We start from the raw sequence: 24,108 nt of genomic DNA, 5'->3' as shown, positions 1-24,108 counted from the left end.
GGTGGAGATACTAAAATTAATTGAGAAGTGATGAAATTAGTGGAATAATGACCTGGAAGAACAAGTGGAGTGGAGCAAGAGGCCAAGCCAGTGTCCCCTTGATTGGGTGAAAGGATATCTTATCTCCTGGAGTGACAGCATATAGACCTGCTAATTGCTTGGACTTAAGTATGTGTTCATTTGTACCGTTATTCCTCTATTTCTGAATGTGTTTTATCCTCCAATGGGGTCGTGCAGCCCAGAAAAGGACTGCTTATAACCCAGCCCTTTGCTTCTTTTCTACATGTGGAGCAAAGGGCTGGGTTAAGGGACAGTCCTTTTCTGGGCTGCATGGTTAAAGGACATTAGAGATCATGTTAAAAAAATTTCTCTCTCTTGGTGCTCAGTTGGTTAAGCATCCAATGCTTAATGATTTAGGCTCAGGTCATGATTCCAGAGTCCTGGGATGGAGCCCAGCACTGGGCTCTGTGCTAAGTGTGGAGACTACTTGGGATTCTCTGTCTCTCTGTCTCTCTGTCTCTCTCAAAAAAATAAAAATAAGAAAAACTCTCCCTCTTTCATTTTTTTTAAAGAAGAAGTTTCAAAGAATATATGTTTATGTTTTCTAAGAACATAATAGTGGAAAAGGGTTTCCTGGTTCCAAGGGTAAGAGTCTGTCCAGTAATTCACATGATTAGAAGAGGAAGACAAGAGGAGAAAGAAGTGGAGGGTCTGTCGCCTACGAGAAATTGAATTCCTCTTCCTAATCAGTTACATATCAATCAACTCTAAGTTTATCCAAACCCTGTTTCTCTATTTATTACATTCCTTCATTCAACAAAAATGCTTGTGGGCTTGGCATTGAGGCTCCAGGTTCCTATGTGAAGTGACAAATTCTGAATGAATATTATTCAATGTATAGCACTGTTCTCTCTTCCTTGCCCTCAAATACTTCCAACTTCGAAGGGATCCCCACTGCTCAACTGTTTTAGGATTTGATGAACGATTCTCTGCCGACCCTTTCTCAAGCTTTTCATGCCCACTACGGAACAGATACAAATACAGTTCACTTTGAAAACTTGGGTTGGCTCTGGAATGGGAGTGGGTTTGGATTCGTTGTGTGGCGTGAGTTGCAGAAGATGAGAAATGAGCATACTGACGTGATCTCCTATTAGTCAGAAAAATTCTAAGAAACTGTTCCCAAAGAGAGGCGGTAAGAGGATTTTTTTCTCCTCTATTAGACTTATATAACTCGTAAAATAACAGGCTGCCATTTTAGAATAGTTGGTGTTGGCATGCTGTGGTGAAAATTACATGAAACTATTCTTTTTAGAAAATATTACTTCAGGTTTTAGGTTAAAGCTTGATGCCAAACACAGATGAGTAGTTGGTTTACACAATTATCGCCTTTTTCTTAGAAGTAAGGGCAAAACCTCAAAACATGCCACAGCAGAAAAGCTATTTCTGTCACTGGCTAACAATTGAAGGACATCCATAAACCTTTGGAAATTAATATCCCCCAGGAAAATCTATTTGACGAAAGTCACAAGGAAGTTATTAACTAGAGTTAAGTCACTGACAAGAGATATTATTAATGATCTCATCAAAATTTCAAGTGCATTTAACTATCACATTGCAAGCCTTATTATTGACGACTCAGAGAATATTAAATTATCCTACAGTAGTTACTTGGCTAGAGATCAAATGAAAAAAAGATGAAAAGCTTAAGTTCTAGGTAATTCCATAATTCTGTAGGCTTCACACAATTATAAAGTTAGAGTCATTAGCCTTTCTGTCTCCCTCTCCCCCAAATCTACTGATTGCTAATACAGTCGGTTCCTTTTAATTGTTAATTGTTCCCTGTTTCTCTTCCAAATGCTGACGCAGGCAGGATGAAAGTCAGAAAAATCCTCCAAGCTTTGGTTTTCCAAAAGCAGCTCAGGAAGCTTAGTTTATTTTCAGATTGGAAGAGACACTTTCAAGTACACTGGGTCTTTAATTGCCATCCCTCAAAGACATTTTCCACAAGGGAAACAAGCATTCTCCTTCCCACTCAATTCTCTCTCTCTGAGATCTTGACCAAACTTTCAAGTTGACACCGGGTTAAACTCCATGCTTTGCCTTTGTTAATGTCCTCCATAAGTGCTAGAGTTTGACCAAGCACTGATGTTGGGTAATAACTTCTATAGAGACAGATATAGATTCTTCTTTAAAAAAAAAACCACCTTTTCAGAAATGGTATACTTTATAAAGTTTTTCTCAATTGTAAGTTTATCTGGTCACCTGAGATAATTTTCTCCTCACTGCAGAGCCCCTAGTTCAGCAAGCTTTTAATGAGTTTCTATTACTCACATAGCACCGTGCTAGGAGCTAGCGAGACAAAGGTAAATGTGAGATGGTTCCTAGCACTCAAGAAGATCCAAAAATAAAAGCAGGTAATTCAAAGGTATGCAATAAGGATGATACACACACAGGTTGTATGTCAGGAAGTCTGGAATGTGGAGAAGAGTGGAGTACTAACCCAACATGGAAAGAATGAAGAAAAATTCAAGGAAAACAGCCTGAAGGGGATGACGCCTATGCTGAACCTTGAAGAATGAGAAGGAATTAAGAAGGAAGGAAGCTTGCGTTCATTAGTGTCTACAATGGCCAGGTACTTTACACGTGGTTTTCCATGAAATTCTTTCAACAGCCATAGGAAACAGTATTGTGTTTTCCTATTTATAGATGAGAAAACTGAGCTTCAAAGAGAGTCTGCAAATGGCAGACTTGAGATTCCAAGCATATACTCATAAGCATTGTAGTCTGTCTTTCTGATGTAACCCCCTGTTCCTGCTCCCTAGGTCCACCATTCTAATATCTGCAGAACTTTTAGACAATCCCTCTACAAACACAAACTTGCAATTCACTTGCTACAGTTTGTTTCAGTCATTGTTCTGTGGGCCACTGTGGATGGCTGCAGAACATCAGGTGTTCTCTGAGACAGAAACCCCCTGCAGGCTCAGGCACCTCTCTCTTCCATAATGTATGACATTCAACCTATGGACCACACTTTTTGGTACTTTATAAAACCATGCCTTCCTTGCTGATCGTCCCATTCATTTGTAAATATACAATGATTTTTGTATTTTTGGTCAGAGGATTCTTTCAGAGGAAGGAACATCGTTGATAGAAAAACGTCTTGCGGGGCAATCTTGGGATAAGAGCATCTCTGTGGGGCACACATGTTAGCTGGTGCCCGAACTTCAAAGAAGAGAGCTTCACAAATTCAGCTAAGGCAAAGAAAAATTAGTTATTCCTGAGATCATGGAGGGGGGAGCAGAGGGGAAAGTGAAGAAGAGTGTAAGTGAAAGGGGTAAGAGAGACATATGGTGTGATGGGACTTTTTGGTGACCCTCAACTTCCCAGCTAACTCTCTTGTCACACTAAATGCTCATTGAGATTATTGGAATTCTTGTGAATGTGAGTAAAGAAGCAGCTTCTGTATGTAGAAGCCCCAGCAGAAGGGGTCCCAAAAGATAAGCTATAGTTCTGACAGAGACACAAGCCAAGAAGTGAAATGTGTTTGATTTCTAGAGGTGTGTATGTTGACCCATCACAGTCTTTTCTTGCTGTTGTTGTTTTTAATCAGAATGAATTTAACATCATAAAATTCAGCAAATTTGGCTACTAAAAATCCAGAATTCCATCTTTTCTTGAAAAAGTAAAATGGTGTGGCAACTCGGGGCCCATAGTCTCACAAGGAAATAATTGATGGAAATTGGGTTTCCCTGTTAGATGGGGCACACACTCTCCATTTTGCTGCAATCCTCACTATTCCACAGTACCCCCATGTAACTGAGTGAACCTAAATAGTTCCCCTCATTTACATTATCTATCTGGCTCCAACAGGCTTTTGAGTTTGCAACCCAGATATAAGGCTGAGAAACTATCACAGATCTCTTGGTGGTGGGAATTGTGATGGCAGGCAACGCCTTCTTGAAGAGAAGTGTTAAACACTTAAGATTCATTTCTGCAACTAGGGAAGGAGGGAAAGAAGTATCAATTATTAATTATTAAGTAGTTAATTTAAATATATTGAATCTTTGAATCCTCACAAAACCCTGGTAGGTAAATATCACAATTAACTATATTTTACAAATAAACTAAAATGCAAAAAAAAAAAAAGTTAAGTATCTTGGGCAAATTTAGCCTTCCACAGATGAGAACTGGGATGTGAATCTGGAACTCCAAGAATGCTAAGGATTCCACTCTCACCTGTGTCTTAGCTTTTTACCAGATTGTAAGATCCCCTGTCTTTTGTGTTCTCCCACACTGCTCCTTATAATTGCCTAGTAAATAGACAGTTGTAACCTTTATTGAGGCAGCAGATTGTGAAGAATGCTTTGGCCATGCTCGAATCCTTTTGGTTCTGAGCCAACTGGTGTTGGTGAACTGGCAAATTCTGGTACCCTCTCCAGAAGCTCTTTCCTTTTCATCTATGTATGGGCCTCTGTCTATGTTTTTCCATAATATAACTGAGATTTGGAATAATGGGGGGGGGGGGCAGAGGGAAGTTGTGGATGTTGGGATGAGCTTGGGGAGGCCTGGCCAGGGGGACCAGCCTTTGAAAGTCATGTAGATTTGAAAACAATAACTGAAGAATAGGAGATGAAGCGGAAGAAAGAAAAAGAGAGAGCAAAGAGAGAGGGGAAAGACTTGGTTAAAAATAGGGACAGCATAAAGAAGAGAGAGACGCAGGAAATAAGAAAAAGGAGGAGAAAGAAAAGTATGTACAAGTAACTAAAGGACATAACTGTCCCTGAAAACAACAGAAAAGCTTCCACTGGAGAGGAGAAAGAGTCTCTCTCTCTCTCTCTCTCTCTCTCTCTCTCTCTCTGTGTGTGTGTGTGTGTGAGAGAGAGAGAGAGAGAGAGGGAGAGAGATTGAGACCACTTCACCACTGATCTCAGACCACCTCTCCCCATGTCTTTACATCATGGTGCTGTGTAAATCCTTTCCTTGCCTCATTTACCATACCCAACCTCCAGGGGTATTCTGTTCCTCTTCATAGCCCAGGACTGGATAAATCTTTTCTTCTTTGCCTTTTTTGTCACAAAAGACAAGCATGAATTTTTTAAAAAAAAAACTTTGTTAGGAACTAAGGGGAAACATATATACAAAAGCATGGCAAAAGTTAAAAATACCACCACTATGCTCTAAACTTAAGATCGCTAAGTCTGACCTGCAAGCTGCCTGAGTCAACCTGAATTCTATCTTGCATTCAATCAATTGATATTTTTTAAGTGCCTATTATGTGCCAAACATTGTTCTAGGTGCTGGGTATAAGTCAGTGGGCAAGGCAGGGAAGCCCCTATTCAAACTCCTGTCTTCTGTCACCTTTTGGCCCATATGACCAACTTGCTGCATTTCTTTCTGTGTGTATCTGCTTAGAATATTTTGTTTGTAAGCGACTGAAACCCAATTGAAACCAGTTTAAGCAAAATTGGGAATTTACTGGCTCACATAGCTACAGATTTTCTCCACTATCTGAAAGCAGAGTGTTCCTCTGAAAGCATTTGTAAGCCTTAGTGGCATAAACTGAAGAGTATCCTCATTTTCCAAAAGTTTGGGTTATACCACTTTGCTATTATGAAATATCTTCATTAGTACAGTAACGGATATTTTCACAAATCCTCTTTGGTTTTTTTTCAGTTAGTGAAAACAAGTACTAATGTAGGTCTTCATAAAAGCAAAGTGGTGGGGCAGGACACCTGGGTGACTCAGTCAGTTAAGCGACTGACTCTTGGTCTTGGTTCAGGTCATGATCTCATGGTTTGTGCATTCAAGCCCCGCATGGGGCTCCATGCTGTAGGTGCATAGCCTGCTTAGGATTCTCTCTCCCTCTTTCTCTGCCCTCCCCTGCTTGTACTTTCTCTCTGTCTCTCTGTCTCTCTCTCAAAATAAATAAACTTTAAAAAAAGTTTTTTTTAAAGCAAAGTGGAATAATGTGAACTTTCAGAAAATAGAGGATACTTGTAATATGTTAGCTTCAGGTATGGCTAGATCCAGCATTCCAATGCTTTTCTAAAGGAGTCTTCCTTTGCCCTCAATCCTGGGCACATCTTTTTGGCTTTATTTTAAGATGGGCATTGTTTATCTGGTAGTAAGATGATTGCTGGCAGCCTTAAGCTTACTGTGTCCTTAAAGTGCTAATCCCCAAGAGAATCAGGAAGCATCTTTATTGATAATGCCAATAAAAGTCCAGTAGAGATCTCGGATTGGTCTGGCTTGGGTCATGTCACCATCCTCAAACAAATTAAGCCAATTTCAGTCCCATACTGTCCTAACTTAAATATACAGTGGCAGTCACAAACATGAAGCCACAAATGGCAGTCTACTCACAACAGATATCCTTAATCCTTCCTCTTCTCAATTAATTAGTATCTTAGTATCAGAAATTTTTGAATGCCACATTTGGAAATTAAAGGAAAGAGGGTGTATTCTTAAACAAGACTACCTTTAAGGACCCACCCCCACAAGGAACAGGCTCACTGACCCAGCTCCAATTTCAACCTGTCAATGTTTAAAGGTCTCCTTGGTTAACAACAATGTATCTTCTTCACTTTTGACAGCATGATAGTTTGCCTACAGCAGGCACTCCAAAAATGTTAGCTGAATTGCCCTGGTGAACAGAGGGAAGGATGATGAGATGAGAGGAGAGGAGGAAGAGGAGGGAGGGGAGTGGAGAGGAGGACAAAGGCAGTAAAAAGAAGTACAGAAAGAGAACGGAAGGAAAGGAAAGAGAAAAGGAGTACAATACAGTGTTCAGAGCCCACACCCTGAAGTCCAACATCTTGATGTTCAAATCCCACACTGCCATTATCTTGAGAACATGGACAAGACATCAAAACCCAAAGCCTTGCTTTCATCACAATATAATGGGCACCAAGCATACCTTCCTTACTGGAGTCTTTTGAAAATGACAGGCAGTGATGGTTGTGATGTTCTTTAGCCCAGTTGCTGGTACATGACATTCATTTAATGATAACCTCCCTTCTTTTATGCCTATTGTTACTGTTGGGGCTGGGGTTCTAGGGAAGGGCAAAGTGAGGACCACCAGAGTCTCAGATACCTCTCAGAGGTCATGAACAGCTCTCTGAAGAGGTTCAAAATGCGTTGTGGAAAAAAAATAAAGTCTGCAACCAAAAAACCCAGACCATTTCTAGAACCCAATCCAAACCAAACCTTCTTGAAGGTCATAACGTGTTCTGAGGTTTCATTCCACTATTTTTCACTTATACAGTCCACAGTCCTGCCAGGGCTGAGCTAGGATTTGAGCTCAACATAGCCAAATACCACAAGGGGAAAAAAAGCCCAAGCCCTTTGCCCTGAATGTATTTCCAGGCCAATGGAGAACTGAAAGCCCTGCAAAGCTCTAGACAGCCAGTGACCCCAGCAGCCACCTCTTCCAAATAGCTTCAGAGCATCATTCTGATGGCCTTGGGGTGCTGATGGCAGCCTCCAGCTTCCTCTGTTACCTCCATGGCCACGGAAGCAGAAAGGGCTCGCAGTAGTCCTTGTGCTCCAGCAACCTAACCACAGGCTTGGTGAGAAGGGAAGGCTGCCAGAAGTGGGATAAATTGACTGATTTTTCCAGAAAGTATCTTCTCTCCAGCAAGGCCAATGTAGAATGTAGTCACAGAGCCTATCCATGCCCACTTCTTTATGGAGAAGAATTCCCCAGTACTCAGTAGACTACATGTTCAATAATTAGCTTCTTGCAAAAGTAACTGTATGGAGGGTCCAATGTGATGGGTTCATTGAAGAAACTGGGTAAGACAACTGCTCATAGAAAGTGGGGGGAGGGGAAGGACAGGAGAATGAAGGTGGGAGGGGAGCCGGATGGGGGGAGAGAGAGAGATTGAGACAGAGATCAGAACACTGACATCTGCTGAGGTGAAATGGAACACAGCGTGCTGTCTTATAACACCTTGTACTTTACAGTGACTCCCATGGATTTTGCTAGAACTGTGGAGAGTAGTTGTGGGAAGAATGAGTTCTAGAAAACAGACTTTTTGCACTTAAGATGAGAAGGTTAGATGAATTGAGAGACAGAAATCTCTTACTAAGATGGGTAATAGCCATCAATTAAGCCAATGTTTACGTCACTGATAAAATTGTGTGTGTGTGTGTGTGTGTGTGTGTGTGTGTGTGTGTGTGTTGTATAGGATAGAGAGAGACACTGAGAATGATAGGTTATTTTTTGAGAGCCTAACTTTTCTTATATAGTCAGTACTATAACTTGGCTTGTTGAATTCCCTAGAGACAAAAAAAAAAAAACAAACAAACAAACAAACAAAAAAAAAACCCAACTCAATTTGAATCCCAACTACCACTTACTGGCTGGGTGACTTTGAGAAAGCAATCTAACCTCACTTTTCTTATCTGGAAAATGGACATAAACTAAAACCTATTGATAAGGATTAAATGTGATCCCATGTAAACTACATGCTGCTGCAGACATCATACTTATTTAATAAATAACTGTAATAATAAAAGTGTCATTAACAATATTGTGACTTGCTGAGACCCCTCTTTGTTTCTAGCACCAGGTTTTTACACAGTAATGTTAATTAATATTCACTGATTCAATCAGAGGAAGGACTTACTTGTGAACTGGGCCACAAAAAGCAAAACGCAATCACTCAATAAATATTTATTGAGGACCGAATTTGTATAGGCAGTCTCAAAATGACCTAACCCCAGGTATTACTCATTATTACCACTTTTATTATGCATAAAGACCTAGCACAGTGCTTAGCACATAATGAACTTTCCATAAATACAATTTTTCTCCCATCAACCTGTTTACCCAAGTGTTACTTCAACCTCCAACATCTTATTCCAGGTTCCTAGTCCTCTTCTCTTCCGTAAGCAAATGACTTGCTAATACTTCTTAGAGATTATTACGAAATTTCCCAATCTCCTACCCCACCCCCACAAGTACAAATACACCCATTTCTCTAAACATTCTTATCTTCTTCCTTCCTCTTTTGAAAGGAGAAATGTCCTGCCATCTGTCCTGTTTACCCTGGCCTTTGGTCTACTCTGGCATTTCTATCTATACATTGTGCCTTCTTCCTCATAAATCTTGAGTCTTTCTCTCTCTCCTCTCTGAGTCTTGCAACCCAGAAAATTAACTCACTCTTCAAAAATACAAGCAAATGGGCCAACAACATGCCCCCTCTCTACCCTCCATTTTTCTGTGTAGTTCCTGCTCTATCCTTCTCCCTCCCTTCACAGGCAAGTTCTTGGAAATCTAGGCCACCCCTTGCTGATTTCACTTCCTCCTTTCCTCACCCACAGCAGTCTGGCTCCCAGCCACCTCTCTACTCGCCCTGTTCTTGTCAAGGTCATGCTGACCTCTGTATTTACAGATCCAATGGTGGCTCCACATGCCTCACCTTACTTGACCTTCCTAATGCATTTGGCACTAGGAGACTCTTCCATTGAATTTTTCTCAACTTCCAACTGTCTCTTCTGTTTAGTTGATCTAGGAGCACTTCAAAATCAGTGTCAAAATTGAACTTTCTTTCTCGCCAAACCAAACTATCCTCTTCTATTTCTTATTCTTGCTAATGGCACTGGCATTCATCAGCTCACCCAAACCAGAAACTCAGAAGTCATCCTCAGTTTTTCTTTCTTTACTTTCATATTCAGTTTCCCATTGAATCCTATTATCTGTATCCCCTTAGCTTTGGGACTCATCTGTGTCACTTTTTTGTACTATTGCTACCTTTTCTCTGGATATTAAGACACTCATCTGAATTATTTCAATAGTGTCTTAAGTGGTAGAAACATCTCTAGCCGCTCTTAACGCCACAAAATCTGCCATAGTGTAGATGGCAATACAGCATAGTAGTTAAGGGGACAGACTACCTCTCTTCACATTTAGCAGCTGTGAGATATTGAGCAAAAGATTTATCTTTTCTATGACTCAGCTTCCTCAACTGCAAAATGGGGATAATAATGATAGCCTTCCTTTTAGGGTTCTTATGATATCAAAGGACATTAAAATACTTAGAATAGTGTCTGACAAACAATAAATGTTCATTAGGTATTAGTTATTATTATTACTATTATTTACCACTGCCAAAATAAACTTTTAAAAAACTAAAATTAATTAAAGCACTCCCTCACTTTAAAATACATTGATTCAGGGCACCTGGGCAACTCAGTCAATTGTCTGACTCTTGATTTCAGCTCAGGTCATGATCTCATGTTTGTGAGATCAAGCCCCACGTCAGGGTCTGGGCTGAGTGTGGAGCCTGCTTGGGATTCTCTCTCTGCCTCTCTTTCTCACACAAAATAAATAAACATTTTTTAAAAATAAAACAGAATAGAATAAAATAAAATAAAATAAACATTTTTAAAAAATAAAACAGAATAGAATAAAATAAAATAAAATAAAATAGATTCTACAACATGGTAGACAAGATGCTCTGTGTTATATTCCTTACCTGTCCTTCATTTTCATCTCTCATGTTTTATGCTCCAATCTTACAGTGAAAACCACACTCTTAAATTGCTGAAACTCTGTACATGATTTCCCTGTACTTGTTATGCTCTAACCCTTCTTTTATACTACGAAAACTCCTATTCATCCTCAAATCCCCTATACTGTCTGTGAAATATGGTTATTTTCTACCACCTCCAAATAGAAAAAAAAAATCACTATTTCTAGACAATACTTCTAGACATACATCTTACATATATGTATGTGTAAATATATATATACATTATACTGTTTTGGATTTGTGTATTTGTATGTCTGTCTCTCCTAGAAGAAAAGTTCTTAAGGAGAGAAACTATCTTACTTACCTCAGGGTAGACAGATTTGGCCTACAATAAGCCCTACATCATTAACATGTTACATTCTTGTGTGCCTCATAATTTATAAAATGATGTTTGTAGCAGATAGTCTCCAAAGCTTGCCGTCACTACTTTCTCTCCTTGTTGCATGTGCATGCTGCTGCATCTATCACGAGTTGGGAACTTTTTCCTCTCCTCTTGAATTTAAACTGGCTTTGTCTCTGCTTTGACCAAAAGCAGTGGTAGAAATAACGTTTTTGAACTTTTAAGCCTAGGTTCTAGGATGACCAGAAGCTCCTGTTTTCCCTCCTTCAAAAACCAGCCACTGTATCAGAAGTCCAACCGGTATGAGGCCACCATGATACAAGGAGGCAAGGCTATGGACAACCACAGGAGGCTGTCTCCTTCCCATCTTCATCATCATGACCATCCAGGGCAAAAGCCCAGCCGTATTTCAGATCCAGTCTTCTCCATCCTTTAGCCAGGTTGATCAATCCTGCTAATTTACCTGGAACGTCTATGATTTTAGCACTAAAAGCCCTATATCCCCAGGAACCCCTTTAGTCCCAGGTAAACTGGGACATTTGATCTTCCTTACTTCTGGATTCCTACCACTGTTAATATGTTCTCCTGGATCTCTGAAGTGAGCCATTCAACTACAGCCTCAGATATCTCTGGGTTGGGCAAGGACATTTATTACCTTCAGGACCAATTTTCTCATAAGCTAAAGAATCACTCTCTATTCTATTTCCCATCTCCAATCATGCCCAGCCACATAGTCTGATAGAGCTTGCCAGAGATTATACAATAAACTCAACTAATACAATGAAGACTATTCCAAAGTTACATAACAGAAACTCCCTCTAATTGTTCAATTCCCAGTGAAATGAAGGCCCAAAAGTTAAACCCCAAACAGAGTGCCTTTTTAAAGCTCAAAGTACAAAAAGCTAAATACATAAAATCAAAATTCCTCTCTCCTCCAATTTCTTCTCTGTTCAGTCTTAGCTAGATGACAGTTGGGTTCATTCAGCATCTCCTGCATTATCTTCCCCCAAGAACTGATAAATCTCCTCTACTTCCAAAGATGTACATCTTCAGAGCTGCCTCCAGCACCCCCAAATAAAACCTCCAGAGCAAATCTGAACGCTACCGATCTGATTGCATAGCACAGTGGACTCCTCAGCACCCATCACATAGATAATTTAGACCTACAATGTTGTTGTTAGCCACAAAACACCAGACGCATGGTGTTATCTAGGAGCCCAGGGTTGAGAGAAAAAAATAAATGGACTAAGGCAGGAAATTGAAAGGTAGTTTTCATCCACCCTAAGGAGAGATGAAAGGAATTACAATTATCATAGGGGTCTTGTCTTAGTTTGTGACTCTCTATTCAAATGTCCAGGTAAGATGATTCTACTCACTTTCTGTCCTTGGAGATCCATAACATTTCTCCTTATATTGGAACTAGTTTGAACTATATTTGAACTGTGACTTTCTGTTCCCTGCAGCCAGAGAACCTTGACTGAAATACTATTTTTAAGAAGTGACTTATTAGGAAAGGTACTTTTCCCTACACCAAAAATCCCATTCATTTTGCTCCCTGAATTATCTTCTTATACAGATCGAAGAAGCTATCAATAAAGCACACATTAAATACAATGTGAAAATTAGTTCTGAGAACATAACTGGGTAGATAAGAGGCATGAGCAGAATATGTTAAATTTTAATGACTAAATTGCACTTCTACTCATTTATCAACTTTTAAAAATATTAATGCTGTAGAATCTATAACAGCATTTCTATTTTAAGGGGAAGCTTCCATAGACATGTATCATAGTATGATTTAAGATTCATGAAATTCCAGAATGCTTAGAAATATAACTGCACAGATATATAGCCCTTATTATGATTCCCAAATGGCAAACATGTGAAGTAGATGAATTTACAACAGATGCATCCAAGGACATTAGGTGTCTTTTTTAAAAATAAAATAAAACTGTAGATGCTTCAAGGATGCCAGTGAATAAAGAGAAAATCTTCACATTCGAGTAGGGGTAGGGAAGTTGGATCATATAACCACCAACCTTGTCCCCCAAATTCACCATCACCATGAACATCTTTCACTAAGAAAAATTGCCACTACTGTGTTAGCCATAGGAGGTGGAGGGGGTGCTTCTTCCCTGTTTCACTTTCTGGTCCAAGTGTGGACACATGAGCCTTCCCTTCATAGTCTGTACTACAGCTTGAGACCACGCTGGAATGTTTAAACAAGACTTTTCTAAAGGCTCAGGAATAACAAAAGGAAAGAAAATGCAGATGTAAGCTGAAGTCCTTTCTATGCCTTTGTCCTAGAAGAAATTCCTTTAAACCGACTGCTACACCCCTTCCTCCATCACCAATTACCAAGGTCTGGGAATGTCCAGAAGCTTGTCAGGACCCTATAGCCTCAGGACCCTTCTGCCCTGGGTATCCTGCTCACAGATGCTGCTTCTGCCTTTACACTGAATTGAACAATACTTGGAAATCAGCATCGGTTCACATTCCCAAGAAAGCATTGCACACTTGGGCATACTCACGGGTACACTCAACACAGCACCATGCAATCCGGAATCCAGACTCCTAAAGATTCTACATAGGAGCCCAGGGGAAGTGGGGACTTAGATCACGTGGACTAAACAGAGGAAAAATCCCTTCTCTTAACCATTTGTTATCCCAAAGTCCCCTACCCATGTTGGGGCCAGCAGGCATCTCTCTCTTGCCCTTCTCCTTAGCAGTGTCCAGTCTCCACTCATCTCTCGTATCTTCTTCCTTGTTGTGATCTCTCAGACTTCCACCCCATCAGGAGCCACATAAGCTTCTTTCATCATCTTAGCAATTTAGGAACCATCCTCTGCTATTTAAATATACCCTTGGAATCTCACCCTCCAGACCTAGAAACTTATCAAAGAACTCTTTCCACATAGATACAGTGCATTTCTAAGAATAATTCTGCTGAATCCCCCTTTCTCTGTCTCTGTAATAAACCTGGAGAGTAATATAACATTACAGAATCTACTTTGAAATTTCAATGGTCATAGACCTGATTTTATCCAAGCTTCGGGCCTGGCTTGATGTGGAGAATGTCATGTGGAAACCACCACCATTGGGCAGCACCATCCTTGACAAGGAACCCAAGGGACCTCAACTAGGACAAAGATGCATAGGGCCCTTTTTTTTCTGGTTTTCTATCTAAGGATCCATCTAGTATTCATTTGATTGACACAGGAAATCTCTCCTTTCTGAGAAAACTGTCCGTCTCAAGTGGGCATGACTTTACCCAGTAGACTAATCATGGTCACATGGTAGTGGCAGCATCAGGGACAGCTTGGTGACAGGTAACTGGGCAGTCACACAATGTCTCACCCTCAGAATGGCCCCAGGCTTGTTTTAATGTTCTATAGTCACTGCCTCATAATTCTCAAATGTCTCATTAAGAAGCCCTGCCCCACATTTTCATTCTGGGCCCCACAAATTATGTAGCTACCTCTGACCAATATTCATAGAAGAGGTACACACACAGAGAGAACAGTGGGCGGGTCTTTTTCTTACAATGGTCTTAAAAACAATGGCAGCAATGATCTTAGTATCATTACCTACAAATCTTTCTCGTCAGGTGAGAAAATAGAATCCCAGAGACATGAAATAATCGGCCCCAAGACTCACAGCAAATTGGTGGGAGGGCCATTGCTTTGCACAACTCCAGGGGGCATCAGCCTCATTATCTTAGAGCTGCGGAAGTCACCATCCACTTGATTTTCTATGTGAATAGTGGTCCCTAGAGGAGTCACACAATGACTCAGAACCAGTTCTCCAAACCAGAATACTCTACCTAGCACCACGCGTAGCTCCTGAGCACATCCTGCCTTCCAAAGCTTTTGTTCTCTCTTGTGCCCCCTAGGAACATGCACTTGGGTAGAAAAAAGGCAACATTTTAAAAGGACATCTCTAGGAACAGGTGCCCAGAGAACTGGGGAAGATCCTAAATGGAGGAATCCTAAGTGGAGGAAACCAGAAATTCGTCAAGAAAAGGAGGCTCAGGGAACATTGGTTGTTGTTGTTGTTGTAAATTAAATCTCATAATGCTGGCAGGAAGATGAAAACACTAGAAAGGCAAAACTGGAGTGGGTGGCTGACAGCTGTAGGCAGCTGGAGTGAAGAGAAAGAATAAGGAGACCATTAATGTGAAGCAGTGGGAAAAGGACCTGGAAATAATGAACGTAAAAGCCTACTGAGGAGCGAGGTGACACAATTAGAGACACATGATGGGCCAGTAACGCAGTTGCTTCGTCGCCTTTATTCTCAGCTAGAGGAGTTTTAATTTGCCACTAAGAATTTTGATGTGCTAACATGTACTGCCCAAGGAAAGGAACACACTGTTCACATCTCAAGGTCATTTGAGCCTGGTTCTGAGGCATCTCCAAATAGGGCATATCTGAGTCTACCTCTGGCAAGAGGTTTGAGTGAGGCAAGACTTCCTCAGAGAATAATCCTCTTGTATTCATGTGCAGTCATTACCCGGCCCCTGTGGATGCCTCTGGTGTTTGGGAATTCTCTTTCTGTTGGGAGATTAAAAGAAAATTTTAAAAACTTACAAACCATAACCCAGATTAAAGCGCAGCCCCAGGGGGTAGTATCAGATGGGAAATATGAATATAGTGAAAAAGCATCTGAACATTTGGAGTAAATTTGAAAACAGAACCATCTGTTAAATAATCAGATCCAGTAGACTCTACACTTTGTACCACCAGCTGCTGTCAAATAGGAGATTATGAAACCTTGTAATAAAAGCTCCACTAAGCCTGTTTTCTTGTTTCAGGGTTAACTTGGGGCAGAGCTGCAAGTCTGCAGAGATGAAACTCTGGAGTCCAGGTGTAGGTCTTTCTTTCAATTAGGTCATCCACTGTGGATGCAGAAGGGACCTCAAACCTGGTATGTGAGGTTGGTAGAGGCACACAAAAAGCAAATTCCACAGCAACCCGGCTCCTTCTTTTGTGTAAATTCTGATGTCCTGTCCCGTCTCCCCTAATATGTCTCTAGTCATCTTCCACTTTCTGCCCCTCCATGGCCCAGCACCATGGGATAATCTCAGAAACAACATGGGAAGAGAAATATCAACCAGGTTTGAAATGGATGTGAGGATCAACACTTGAGGCTTTTCTCTGTTCTTCGGGCTTTGCTCACAGAAATGAAGAGGAATTTCAGAAGAGAGGAGCAGTCAACGATAAGTTCAATGAAAAGACCAGAAGAAAAGAAGCTAAGACATTCTTCCCACTGCCACACCACAAGTTTTCCCATTGCTTTGGTCCATTCCCAGTTTCCTAAGCTCTTGTTCTGAGTAGGCCTTGCTCACTTTGATGACTGAACAATTCTGGGTGTGGCCACATAAAAGCTCCTGGTTGACTGCAATCTCACAGAAGAATGTATACTTAATGAGAATCTGGAGCAAAGAGATTGGTGCAAGACCTTCCTTGTATCTGGTTAAAACCTGGGCATCTTTCTCAGGTCTCCACTCTCTCATTACCCATGTTTAAGCCATTAGCAAGACCTTTTGCTTCTGTCCTAAAAATGTCCCAAACTTCTCTCTACTCCTTTACCACCTCTGGCCTGGCTGACTGTCCCCTGACTGGTCTTGCCCTGTCACGCTTGCCCCACCTCAACCCTATCTCCAGCCAGTGGCAAGAGGGCTCTTCGAGAAGTTTAAGTCAGATGATGTCATCCTCCTGCTTCAATCTTCCAGTGGCTTCTTATTGTGCTTGGAATCAAGCCAAACTCTACCATGTCCTGTATGACCTGGTCTGCATGATGTGATCACTTCAGTCTCATTTATCATCACTCACAACACTACAGAAACACGGGCCTTTTTGTTTATTGGCTAGGGCAGATCGGTTCCTAGCTAAAGGGTCTCGGCACTCTAGAATCTCTATGCCCAGGAGCTTCTCCTCCTGGATATGCCTATTGCTTCCTCCCTCTTGCTCTGGCTGCCCATGTAAAAGTAGCTGGCAGCCCCTGCTCCCCAAGTCTCTCTCTTCATCACCTTGGTTGTATCTTTCATAGTACTTAACACCATCTGAAATTGGAGAACTTGTTTATCTGGTTGTTTGCTCACTGCCTGTCTTCCTTCAGTAGAATGCAACCACATTGAAGCCCAGGAATGTTTCTGAATAGTTCACTCCTGTGCCCTGGCTGGTTGCTTTAAAAAAAAAAAAAAAAAAAACTTGTGAAATGAATGAATTCCTGGCTGGAGATGCCAGAAAGATATTTAGGACTGAGACCACTCAACATATTCTATCTCTCCTCAAGGCTTAAAGTTTAGTCACTTCAGGATATCATTTGAAAATTTCAGTCATTATATTGCTTTTGCTCAACACTTATCTGTGTTTATCAATGGAAATTATTTACCTGGACAATATGCTTTGTGTAGAGTCCATTGTCCCACCGGCATGTAGTTATTATGACCATAGCAACAACTGTATTTGTAGAGAGCCCAACCATTTTCAAAGTGCATTCTTCCAACAACTTCCAGAGAGGAATGATTCCCATTTTACCAGTGTGGAAACTGAGGCTTGGTGGCATTAGCTGATTTCCCCCAAAGGTTCCCCCAAGACAGGGAGAAAACTTCAGCACCAGGCTCTGACTTCCCACTCAGCTGAGCTGCCTCTCATTTTCTCATTTGATGGTCACAATATTCCTGGGAGGTCGGAAGGGCAGGATCATAATCCCCATGACATTCCAGTGAAATATTCACATTTTACAAATGTGTGCCAACCCTGGCTGAGAAGCCTCAGTCTGTGCAGATCCAACTGGGAGACAGGATTACAAGGGGGCTCTTTTAATGCCACACAAGTGGCAAGGCAGGCTATTCTAAGTTGCTGTCCTGTGTGCAGCGGAGACAAAAGATAGACCCTTGCTTTCCCCAGCACCATTTATACCAGTACCCAAGTCACGACCTTCAGGATCTGATTCTTCTGTCTCCTTTATGACTGCCAGCCTCCTACCACTAACTCACCACATAGGGTCAGTTCTCCTTCCAACCTGCCATCCTCTCCTCTCTCACATCACTGTTCATTCCTGAGTTGTGAGCCAAACTACCTGGATTAAAATCCTTGCTATACAGCTACCAAGGGGTGTGTGGCCTTGGCAAGTCCTTATCTGTAAAATAGAGGTAGTAAGTAGAACTGATTACACAGGAGAGTTATAAGGATTAAATTTGTCAATGTCTATAAAGCACTCAGAACAGGGCACAGAGCTGTGAGTTGTAATTACTAGCATTAGTCTTTCTAGGTCCTTGTTAACATTCCTTTGGATTCTCATTTTAGTCTTCTAACAGGCCCTTTAAATGCTGTCTTGCCTATCTCTTCCACTCTGCATGGAACTTCTTAACATATAGAATTGACCACACTCTTCTTAACGTATAGAATCCTTGGCTTAGAACCTTCAGTGGCTTTCCACTGAACTTTGGATGAAATTCAGTTGCTTCACCCTAGCACACAAGGTTGTGGTCTGGCCCCTCCTCTGCTTTTCTCATTTGGTTACAACCTTATTGGACTTCTGCCAAGTTCTAGAACACACTAAAATGTTTTACACCTCAGGCCCTTTGCACATGTTGTTCCTGCTATCCTAAACTCTCTTCCTCTTGTTCCTCATATCCTTTTGAACTCAGAGTAGTCTTTCCTATCTTTATCATACCTTCTAATTATTGTGTATTTGTGTATTTGAGCCTGAAGACATGACCTACAGGAATGAGCAGATGTACCTATAGCTAACACTATTTCTAATCCCATGGACTTTATTTCTCTTATTGTTTTTAACCATAACTTCCCTCATTATAAGTAATGAGGGAAAAGTTTCAAAGATGCTTGATGCTTTAAGAAATCAGCTTTAAAAATTCATTATTGCTTGATGTTATACACACACACATTTTTATAAATAAAAAGTAAAGCTTCCCAGAGAAAGAAATAAATACAGAAGAGTGATAGTCATAGATATATAAGTGGATCTGAATAATTCAAATGTCACCCATGAGTTTTGCTAAAGATAAATTAAAGGATAATTCATGAAATTTCTTTAAGTTTGAAGGGAAGGGAAAAGGGGCCTATTAAAATTAATTGTGTTGCTCGAAGGTGAAGCTGTGGCTGTGTGTGTGTGTGTGTGTGTGTGTGGGTGTGACTGTTAAGCTCAGCAAAACCTCATCAGACAGTATTGCAACCCTGCTGACTGTCACATGCACTTTGAAGGTTTCCTGTAAGTGTATAACTACAGAAAAGAGCCAACTAATTTGATGTCTCCCTCCCTCCCTTGCTTGCTTGCTTGCTTCCTTCCTTCCTTCCTTCCTCCCTTCCTCCCTCCCTTCCTTCCTTCCTCCCTCCCTTCCTCCATTCCTCTTTTCCTTTCCTTTCCTTTCCTTTCCTTTCCTTTCCTTTCTTTTCTTTTCCTTTCCTTTCCTTCTTTCCTTTCCTTCCTCCCTTTCTTCCAGGAGATCCACATATCTGTAAAGAAGACAGATGTGTAAACAAGCAATGGGCCAAGACATCACAGCTACAAAAGTAGATACAAAGTACCAGAGCAGGGGGATGAATTTTATTTAGGGGGAACTAGAGCACAGAGTCATAGGAAGGAAGGCTTCTCTGTGGTGGTGACAACTGCATTGGGCTTTGAAACTTCCACGGGAGCTTGTGCATGATAAGGCAAGGACAGACAGAGGCAAGAGCCAGGGCAGAGACCCTACACTGCCATCCTATACTACCTATACTACATCTTAGAGTACCGTATTTGTTCACCCTGCCATCAGGACAGCCCTGCCCACGCCTGGTGCTGGGAGGGAAGACAAACGCACTTGAGTGTTAAAAACTTCTAAGGAAACACAAAACAGAAGTGGGTTCACATTGGAGAGAAAGTAAGCAAGCAAAATAAATACATGAATGAATGAATGAATGAATGAATAAAGCAAAGACTATTAAGTAAACTTGGGATTCACCAAGCCCCTTGTTTTCCAGATGAGAAAAGGGATTGATTAAATTCCGGGCTCTTTTCCTGCCCTTCCTCTACCATCCTTTTCTCTGGCTCTGCAAAATCAACCCACATCCTGCAGTACCCTGCACAGTCTCCACCACCAGGGAGTTCACGTTCAAGGCCTCACGGCTTCCCTGCTGGGTGACTCTACCCAAGCTGGCTGATATCTGTGAGTCCGTTTCCTCATTGGTAAATGAGAGTGAGAATATCCTGCACCCATCTATAAGATTGTCTAAGAAGCAATAGCAGATAGCAGTGGGTGTAAGTTTGTACTTACACTTGGTAAGTTTTATTAAAGAAATCTGTATTCACAACTGCAAAACAGCAAGCAAAAGTGAAGGCCCAGGCTGCCACAGGTAGCTGACGAGGCTAGGCCATTCCTGCCTCTAACGCTGGAAGGTTTAACACCAGAGTGTCCTTGAGAGGTGCCTGCTGAGCCCCTCAGCCCATGCGTGTGCTTCCCTCTGACATAGACTTTCTGTGAACCGGTGGTCATGCTGCCCTGCCCTGAAAATGCATCTGCCCAGGATCACAGAGATGTCAGGGGAAGCCGCGCTCTGACTTGGTCGCAGGCACAAGCTGACACTGGAGTTTTCTTTCACCAGCCAGCAAGGAAACATGTGGGATGAATTAACGAAACCAGCCAGAGAAAGCAGCAGGAGACGGACTTCAGTAGGCTCCCTGACCACGGAGCAGAGTGGGCACCCCTCTGCCCAGCACTATGAGGGCCTTGGGGTATACCCAAAGTGTTGTCCCTTGGCCAACCATCAGGTCTAGGCATGTGGGATATGGACACAGGCAAGCTGGCTCATGACCAAGGAATTGATGGTGCAAGAGAGAGGGATGACAGTGAGCAAGACAGACACGGTTGGGACCTCACGGGCAGAGCAGGCTGAGACCTCAGCTTCACATTTACAGATCAGAAACACTAGGGAGCCAGGCCCGGGTCGGGGGCGGGGGCAGGAATCAAAAGCCTTACAATGTATCTTTAGAGTCCAGGCAAAGTTGAGGCTGGGAGACTGTGCAGTCAAGGGTTGAACAGCTGTAGCTATAAATACTCCATTACACTCAGAAGCACTTCTTTTTCCAGCCACCCTTGCTCACAGTTAAGCCTTTGTCCCTATAAGTTAAGCAGTAGCTTCTTTCCAGCCACACATTCCCCAGGGATAGAACTGAGTTCTGGATTTGCTACTACTCTCTCCTCCCATCAGCCAAAGTGTTCTGGCTCTTCAGGCACCAACTCCTCTCCTTCCCTGGCTGCTCGGACTGAGGACGGTTCGCCATGGAGACATTTTTATGCATTGGCAGCTGATACCTGGTTTGAAAAGTGTGGTCTGTGATGACAGGTGTCTGTTAGGCACTCACACATGTCTGATGCAGAACATCCTTTCCTTTTGAGGAACACGATGCAAGGGGCTGGTTGAGGAGAAAGGAGAATGAGAAACAGGATGCTCCATACACAACAAGGTACTTGAAATGGAAACAGGGAGGGGTTCTCCTAAAGGAAGACTGCAGTCTTCAATCCTGTTGGCAGATAACCACAGCTAAGGCTTTTGTGACATCCTGCTGTCTTCAGCCAAGTGAAATGAATTTCTCGCCTCCTTGGGGAGAAATGTTTATCAAAGCAGGCTTAATGGGGGAAGGCAGGAAGTGAGAAAGAAGGTTAAATACAGCAGGCACTGAAGTAGAGTCTTGGACAGCCTTTGGTAATTCCAGTATGTTTATTACCTCTATTCCCATCTGAGTTCCACACCCCTCTGTGCTGCCAGAACCTGCTTCTAGCATATTCCCAGTTCCATCAGGTTCCCTGTGAAGGTGATACTTCACAGGAAGGCCATCTTCATGGTCTTGTCTCTGTGATGGATGGCCGCCGCCATCTGTCTTCCCCTAGGAGCCTCCACATCTGGGCATACACAGCTTGTGAGAGCAGAACAGGGCAAGGAACACCAGGGTCACTGCCAGCTAATTGACACTGTGAAAGGTGGAGCACAAAAGCACTGGTCCCATTTTATAAAGGATTCCAAGAGGGGCAGCCATAGGCTCGGGCAAGTTCTCCCTAATGCAATAATCATGGGATGTTGTGAATGGTGGATTTTCAGTCACATGAGGCTTCCTTTCTTCTTTTTTTATTCTTTTAATTGTCAAAAAATACTCACAACATTAAATCCATCATTTTAGCCATTTTAACTTCACAGTTCGGTGGCATTCGGTACATTCACACTGTGGTGGTATATCCATCACTACGATCCATCTCCAGAACTTTTTTGTCATCCCAAACTGAAATTCTGTACCCATTGAAGACTATCTCTCCATTTCTTCTGCTCCCCAGCCCCTAGCAACCACTATTCTACCTATGAATTTGACTCCTGTGGGAATCTCACACAAGTGGAATCATAAAATATTTGTTCTTTTGTATGTTTGGTTTATCTCGTCTAGCATAATATCTTCATGGCTCATCCATGGTGCAACATGTATCAGAATTTCCTTCCTTTTTTAAGGCTGGATAGTATTCCATTGTATGTATAGACCACATTGTGTTTATCCATTTATCTGACGATAGACGCTTGGCTATTGTGAATAATGCTGCTATAAAATGAGTGTACAGATATCTGTTCAAGACCCTGCTTTTTTTTTTTTTTCAACGTTTATTTTATTTTTGGGACAGAGAGAGACAGAGCATGAACGGGGGAGGGGCAGAGAGAGAGGGAGACACAGAATCGGAAACAGGCTCCAGGCTCTGAGCCATCAGCCCAGAGCCCGACGCGGGGCTCGAACCCACAGACCGCGAGATCGTGACCTGGCTGAAGTCGGACGCCTAACCGACTGCGCCACCCAGGCGCCCCCAAGACCCTGCTTTTAATTCTTTTCTTATATACCCAGAAGTGGAGTTGCTGGATCATATCTCAATTCTATGTTAAGTTTTTTGAGGAACCACCATACTCTTTTCCACAGAGGCTGTGCCATTTTACATTCCCATCAGCCGTGCACAAGGGTTCCTCACTTCTGCACAATCTCACCAACAACTGTATTTTTCTCTTTTGTTTTATTTTGCTTTTCCTTTGGTTTCCCTTCCAAATGGGCAACTTATCTTTTCCAGTGTAAAGAGATTCCAGTTCACCTTCTTTTGTTTGCCACGGAGTCGGTGGGGTGGGGGGCAGTTATGTCACCAATGATACTCTTCTACATGGTGCAGACACCCCATTCATGAATGCAAGAGTCCCTGCAGATCTGATTTTGGGACTGAAGTGTTTTTCCAAAGTTTAAAAGTTTCAGGAAATCTGTTTCTCTTCATGGAAAATCCTGTGGATGATTTCTCTTTCCATTTCTGCTAAGGAAAGTTACTCCCCTTTAGGAGGAGGAAATAAGGCATAGGAATGAATAATGTGGGAAAGAAGAGGAAATGTAGGCTGTAGAGTTAGAATTCTAGGAACATAAACACTCCTATACAGTTGCTGCATGACTGTGTGGCCCTGGGCAGCCATGGAACTCACCGAGCCTCTGTTTCCCTGTGTGAAAGTGAGTAGTCATGCTTGTGTCATAGGATTGATACCATATTTATATTAAAATCGCTTCATATATATATAACATATACATATACATACTGTATATCCACAAATGTATGTGTACACACACACACACACACACACACACATACAGTTTTTTTCCATAAATGCTCGAATGTGATCAATTCAGACATACTGTTTGTTTGTTTTTTTAACTTAGCATCTCCCTTCTTCTTCTCTCCCCAACCCTTGCAAACTTACCCTCTCATAACTATGTAGCCCCTGTGCACTATCTGGTGTGTCTTTCCATGATTTTCTCCATGCCTATGTAATCATGACAATTAAATTCATGTTCATATTGCATATGGAAACTCGTGAAAGCCCTTATAAACATGGGGTGTCATACATGCTTTTCTGCATTTTGGCTTTCTCGCTCAACATTTCCTCATGGGATTCCCTCCAAATCAAGAGGCAAGCTCTAAGTCAATCTTCATCATGGCTTAATCCGTGGTTTGACTGTGCTATAATTTATTTAACCACCACCTCTTGGTGAGCGTTTGGTTTTCCTGTGCTCTGTGGCCTAAATGCCACTCATAGATTGTGACTTGGCTGATCAATGCCCCCCAGAGGCGCCCTTTCTCAGTCAAAATGAGATCCAGAGGCCTCATAATGGCCTGTGAGGTCATGAATGATTCTTCTACCCTCACTTCCCTTCCATCCTCCC

The 24,108-nt window shown here is 41.9% G+C and overlaps 1 long non-coding RNA gene across 1 annotated transcript in view; it reads right to left on the bottom strand.

Moving 5' to 3' along the window:
* Nucleotides 1–1,897: 1,897 nt before the first annotated feature.
* LOC123590773 overlaps nucleotides 1,898–24,108 on the bottom strand; it is an 83,803-nt gene continuing 61,592 nt past the window's right edge. Inside the window, exons 5-6 of the long non-coding RNA XR_006708968.1 lie at nucleotides 4,999–5,063; nucleotides 1,898–3,997 (exon numbers count right to left, since the gene is read on the bottom strand). This is a non-coding gene — a long non-coding RNA (uncharacterized LOC123590773). The remainder of the gene's footprint in view (nucleotides 3,998–4,998; nucleotides 5,064–24,108) is intronic.

The sequence above is a fragment of the Leopardus geoffroyi genome, chromosome B4 (genome assembly GCF_018350155.1).
Source record: "Leopardus geoffroyi isolate Oge1 chromosome B4, O.geoffroyi_Oge1_pat1.0, whole genome shotgun sequence".
In the NCBI taxonomy this organism is placed as follows: domain Eukaryota; kingdom Metazoa; phylum Chordata; class Mammalia; order Carnivora; family Felidae; genus Leopardus; species Leopardus geoffroyi.
Note: the sequence above shows the minus strand (reverse complement) of the source record. Positions and strands in the feature narration are given on the sequence as shown.